Source organism: Otolemur garnettii, unplaced genomic scaffold (assembly GCF_000181295.1).
Source record: "Otolemur garnettii isolate 467f Iridium unplaced genomic scaffold, OtoGar3 scaffold00100, whole genome shotgun sequence".
NCBI lineage: Eukaryota > Metazoa > Chordata > Mammalia > Primates > Galagidae > Otolemur > Otolemur garnettii.
Genome location: NW_003852495.1, coordinates 6,534,138 through 6,540,165, shown reverse-complemented (window position 1 = coordinate 6,540,165; position 6,028 = coordinate 6,534,138). Strand labels below are relative to the sequence as shown.

The following is a 6,028-nucleotide window of genomic DNA, read 5'->3' as shown; positions in this document are numbered from 1 at the left end:
GGGACAGCTTGAGGCTCTGTCTCCAAAAAAAAAAAAAAAAAAAAAATCTACAACTATTCTGAACATTTCTGTGAAATTTTTCAAACATACAAAAGGAGAGGATCGGCACCTGTAACTCAGCAGTTAGGGCGCCGGCCACATACACCAAGGCTGGTGGGTTCAAACCCAGCCCAGGGCAGCTAAAACAACAATGACAAGTGCAACAACAAAAACAGAATAGTTGAGTATTATGGCAGGTGCCTGTAGTCCCAGTTACTTGGGAGACTGAGGCAAGAGAATGGCTTAAGCCCAAGGGTTTGAGGTTGTGGTGAACTGTGACATCACAGCACTCTACCCAGCGTAACAGCTTGAGATTGTTTCAAAAAGAATATATATATATACACACACACAAAAGGAGAGACATGAACAAGCACATATCATCTGTGTTTAGCACGCAGTACCACATTGATGTGTTTTTGGCTGAATTACTTTAAAGACATAAAATTTCAGCTCTAAATATTTCAGGTTACAACACTAAAAAATGACAAAGAATAATAAAATGGCACCACATCTAACAAAATTAACAATAGGTTCTTACCATCACCTAATATCCAGTCTATAATCACTTGTACCCAATTCTTGAACACTTAAATATAATTCATAGCTGTACAAAAATTCTATGATATGCACAAACCATAAATTACTTAGCTATGCAGTCGCTATGGGACACTGATTTGGGCAACATTTTTCTTGTTTTTGAGGCAGTGTCACTCTCACCCTGGGTAGAGTACTCTGGTGTCATAGGTCACAGCAACCTCGATCTCTTGGGCGGAAGCGATCCTCTTGCCTCAGCCTCCCAAGTATCTGGGGACTACAGTTGCTTGCCACAATGCCCAAGTAGTTTTTCTATTTTTAGTAGAGACAGGGTCTCACACTTGCTCAGGCTGGTCTCAAACTCCTGAGCTCAAGCAATTCACCCACCTCAGCCTTCCAAAGTGCTAGGATTACAGGTCTGAGCCACCACACCTGGCTTGGGCAACATTATGGCAAACACCCTTGTTAGTTCTGACATGACAGCCTTAGTATTCTAGGCCAAATGTTCTTATGACTTTTGGGGTTATACCCTCTTTAGGAATCTAAAGAACTTGATCTCTATTAAAATACACCTAAGCCCCAGCATAGAGACCCTACCTGCAACTTCTGATACTTCAAGAACCTCTGGGAACATCACAAGGGATTTCCCAGACTTTAAGTCAAGGAGCTCACCCACAGTATACCGCATCAATCCTCTGATGAAGAGAGAGCTGGTAAGGCTGACCCAGAGTTACACAGACATGGTCATTACCCAGATTACTTCAATGTTAAACTAGACCCTTCAGGAACAGCAATGAACCTCGCTCCTATCAATTCCTTGTAATGTTAAGTATTTCTCCCCATTTTACAGAAGATGGAAACAGAAGTTAAGATAATTTAGCCAAAGTCACATGGTTTGTAAGTGAAGGAGCCCAGAGTATAATTCAGGTTTCTCTAATTCTAAAAGCAGCCCTGTTTTCATAAGATAATGCAGCCTAGAGAATATATTCTGCCTGTCTTCTCTGTAGGTTAGATGGAGTCATATTTATGAATTTTCATTACAAAACCAGGTCAATAACTCAGAAGACTGTCTCTGCACTTGGAACCTTCAAACTGAGACTCAAATTCCTGTCTTCTCTCCTAGAAGTTATTTTTCCAGAGATACAGAATCAGAGGAAGCGAGGAAGAAGCAGATTCACACCTGTAGCCATCAGAGACCTTGGAAAATGATGGCCTGGAGTGCCATTATCAAATTCTACAAATATAATAGGTAATGTTAAGCCTGTTTGTGGCCGCCTAAAGCCGAGGCACTGCAGGGGAGGGGAATACACAGATGAAGGCTCAGGCCTTCTTCCTTCCAGAGACCCTCCTATCTTTCTTCGACAAAGTCAGCCAGTAATTGAGGCAAAGGAAGAAAATGCTCTTATGCACAAACACCCTGGAATCACTGAGTTACTAAAGATGACCGTAGCGGCAAGCCTCTCAGGAGCACAACTAGGAAAACAGAGTCTCCCAAAGTTTCTCTTCCAGCGTCTGAGCCCAGTTATAAAGTAGTATAAAGTATAAACCTGCCACAATTAATGTGAACTATGGGAGCTCTGACTCTTTGGTTTGTTGGTCCCTCCGCACAGAGGTCACCAGACACATTGACACACTAACACTGGCACAGCAGTACATGGTCACACCATCTCAGCAACCCGGTGACAGTGAGAACAACCACACAGTCCGCAACAATCTCGCCTTAGTCACATACACGGTAGGTCACGTATAGTCTCCCCACAAACAAACTATTACAGCCTCACACATGCGAACCTCATAGCAACACGAGACACACACACACACATGCTCTCACCGACAGACGCACCCATAGACCCACCAAACCAGACCGGCGCTCGTATGCGTCCGATCACTCACATGGAACCCAGACACAGACAGTCCGACAGCCGCTCCTTGATGGGCACAGGCCATCTATGGAGAATCCGGACGCCCTACCTGAGCCGGTGGAACCAGTAGCACCGCCTGGCGCTGCCGCCTTCCCCGGGAGAAAGAGGAAGCCGGGACGCCGCGGCCTCAGCTAAACCCACCTCCTGCAATGGCTCTGAGAAATGTAGTTGTGAGGGGAGGGAAAGACCAGCAGTGCTCGCGCGAAGGACTCTGCTCGTTGTGGGGAGCGCGAGACTTGTGCGCGGAGTGAAGTAAACCATGTGTTGGGTTTGTCCAGATACTTCCTGAGCCAAGGCCCCGCCGGCTCCAACCGTCCAGCTGATCCAACTGGGCTGTGGCCCCAAGCACTGCTCCTGCCCTGGTAAGGGTAGGAACCGTGGGCACCGAAGTCAGAGGCAGAAACGAACAAGTTCTGTAGGGTGGAGAAGGGCGGGTTCTAAAGACTATACCCACCAGCAAGTCTTGAAGGTGCTATTGTCAGGAAGCCCAGAGGTGGAAGGCCCCTAGAAGGGGAGCGTTCTGGTGACCTCTGTCCAGAGGAACGAACAAACCAAAAAGTCAGAACTTCCGCAGTTCTCATTAATTGTAGCAGGTCACTGCGTTATAACTGGGCTCATAACGCCGGAAGAGAAACTTCGGGAGGCTCGGTTTTCCTAGTGTTACTGTTTGCCTCAAACCAGCCACAGCAAGGGAAAGAAACTGGGAGGTGGAGGCAGGTGGATTGCCTGAGCTCAGAAATTGGATACCAGCCTGAGCAAGAGCAAGACCCTTGTCTCTACTAAAAATAGAAAAACAACCTGGGCGTTGTGGTGGGGGTCTATAGTCTCAGCTACCTGGGAGGCTGAGGCAAGAGGATTGCTTGAGCTCAAAGTGCCAGACACTCTCCCCAGGACACTGCTTTTTCTGGGAGAATCTATGAAGAATTACTGCTCAAATGCCTTTAAGAAAGCTGACCAGGAAGGTGGCTCATCCTGTGGTCACTGAACTACCCTCACCTTGTGACTTCAATGAACCTACTTTTCTCCACCATTCAATCTTTTATCTCCCCATTCTGAGCTTTGTAATAAAGTGGAAGAATCTTAGTAGGCTATAGAAAATTAATATGCTAAGAAGAAACTAGAAGTCTATGTGAAATCATGTTCTATAAAGGAATTGTGTTTCCATCAGTGTCTAAAAGGTACTCAATCATAATGGCAACAATTTTGCTCAAAATTCTGTGCAATCCTGGCTCAGTGCCTGTAGCTCAAGCAGCTAGGGTGCTAGCCATATACACCGTAAGTGGCGGGTTTGAATCCAGCCTAGGCTGCCAAACAACAATGACAACTACAACCAAAAAATGGTGGGGTGTTGTGTGGGCTCCTGTAGTCCCAGCTACTTGGGAGGCTGAGGCAAGAGACTCACTTAAGTCCGAGGGTTTGAGGTTGCTGTGACGCCATGGCACTCTACCCAGGGTGACAGCTTGAGACTCTGTCTCAAAAAAAAAAAAAAATTCTGTGCAATCCTACCATCAAAATATAATAACTATAGAACAGGAACAGGACTCTACAGAAAATAATAAACCATGTAAAAAATTGCATTGTTTTCTCAGGAAAAGCTTCTGAAATGATCTTAAGAAAGAAACCTTCCCTAAGAGGAAGAGAACAAATGTAATACTTTTCATGTAACTGAAGAAACTTCAGTTGCATTTCTTTTGGACTCATTTACACCAATCGATGCAATTTTAACTTACCAGTTTTCAATTTTTTTTTTTTTTTGAGACAGAGTCTTATTATGTCACCCTTGGTAGAGTACTGTGTCATCACAGCTCACAGCAACCTCTAACCCTTGGGCTTCAGCAATTCTCTTGCCTCAGCCTCCCAACTAGCTGGGACTACAGGTGCCCTCAAATGGTCATGTTTTAACTTATTGAAACAATGTTTCACAAAACCTGAAACAAAGATTTATAAGAGATAATGTATGCTTCTGATTAAAGTGAGATTGAGCCATCTTTATCTTCTTGGGCAACATAAACTATAGGAAACAGAGAATACAAGCTGGGTGTGGTGGTTCAGGCTTATAATCCTAGCTCTCTGGGGGGCTGAGGCTGATCGATCGCCTGAGCTCAGGACTTCAAGACCAACCTGAAGAAGACAGACTCCCCAGGAGAGCCTGCTCCTCCAGGCTGAACCAGCGCCAGACTGAGGTGGCGTTTCAGCCAAAGTCAGCACCTGGGCTGGCCTTGCACCCCTAAGGCAGCCTGTCCACTGCAGAAGAGTGAAGCTTTTCCCTACAGCCTTCGGAACCCTCTCTCAAGATACTTCAGGTTTCCCTAGTGGGGGGGGGGGCGGCATGAGGAGCCCACTGGGTCCTCCATCTGTTCCTCCTGCTTCTGTTCGGGTTGCGTGGCTAGTGGCTACGGACCTCGCTAGGAGTGGTGGGCTGGGCCCATACCCCACTGTGGGACTCTAACCCTTAGCCCCAGTATCTCCATGAGTCAAGCTAAGTGGGTGCAAATGGTTGGAACTATGGTGATGTCCCTCGGTGGCAAATGCAGCCAGAACTCCAGTCCCTTAAGTTGTATGTGTGCAAGTTGCAAAGTCCATGTGTTAGTTGGGTATAATCTGGCCTCCTGAGATTCTGCCTAAGTAAGAAAGAAGTGGGAAATACTCTTGAAAAGAAAACTAGAACAATAAAAAAGCCAGAACTTATTTGTACATGGTTGTCAACTCAATTACCAGTATGGACCCTTTTCCTCCTGGTGGAGACAATGGACTGACAAATTCTCAGTCTGAGTTCCAAAAAAGTTAATTAATGAGAGGTTATGATGCATGCATCATAAAACTAATTATCAGACTCTGAATGCTGAACACATAAGGTTTCAAGATGAGTACATAAAGTCACAAAAATGAACTTAAATGCCTGTTAAATGAAAAGTAAAGTCAGCAGGAAAAATTTCAGCTGCCGTTTGAAGAACTAAAAGAGGCATTACTATAGAAAACTAAAGACTTAGAAGAAATAAAGGCACAGGTATTAACTCCACAAAAGTTGGAAGTATTAAGATTGCAAATACAGCAAGAATTTAAAACTCCAATGAGAGAACATTTTTGCAGTCTGGATGAAGAAGTGGAAGACTATAGAGCTGAATATAATCAGCTTCAGTATGAACAGACATTTCTCAAGTCGGAATCTGAACACCAGAAAAAGAATCTCCACGTATTTTAGAAGAAAAAATAAAGTATGAATCAGAGATTGTAAGACTGGAGAAAGATAAAGAAGAACTACAAAATCGGCTCCTTAGTGTTGATCTAACAAGAGACAGCAAATAAGTGAAGCAACTTGTTCAAAAAAAAGTTCAATTGTGTCAGAAATTAAAAGGTTTAGAGGCTAAAGTAGCATAATTAAGGGCTGGAAAAGAGAATTCTGATGCTCAGGTAGAAAATATCCAAATAGGCTTGGCACCTATAGCTCAACCAGCTAAGGCGCCAGCCACGTACACCTAAGGTGGTGGGTTCGAATCCCCAGCCCGGACCCGCCAAACAACAATGACGGCTGC

At 44.7% G+C, this 6,028-nt stretch overlaps 1 pseudogene; it reads left to right on the top strand.

Moving 5' to 3' along the window:
- The first annotated feature begins 5,190 nt into the window (after positions 1-5,190).
- The window catches only part of LOC105887620, a 3,712-nt pseudogene continuing 2,874 nt past the window's right edge, over positions 5,191-6,028 (top strand).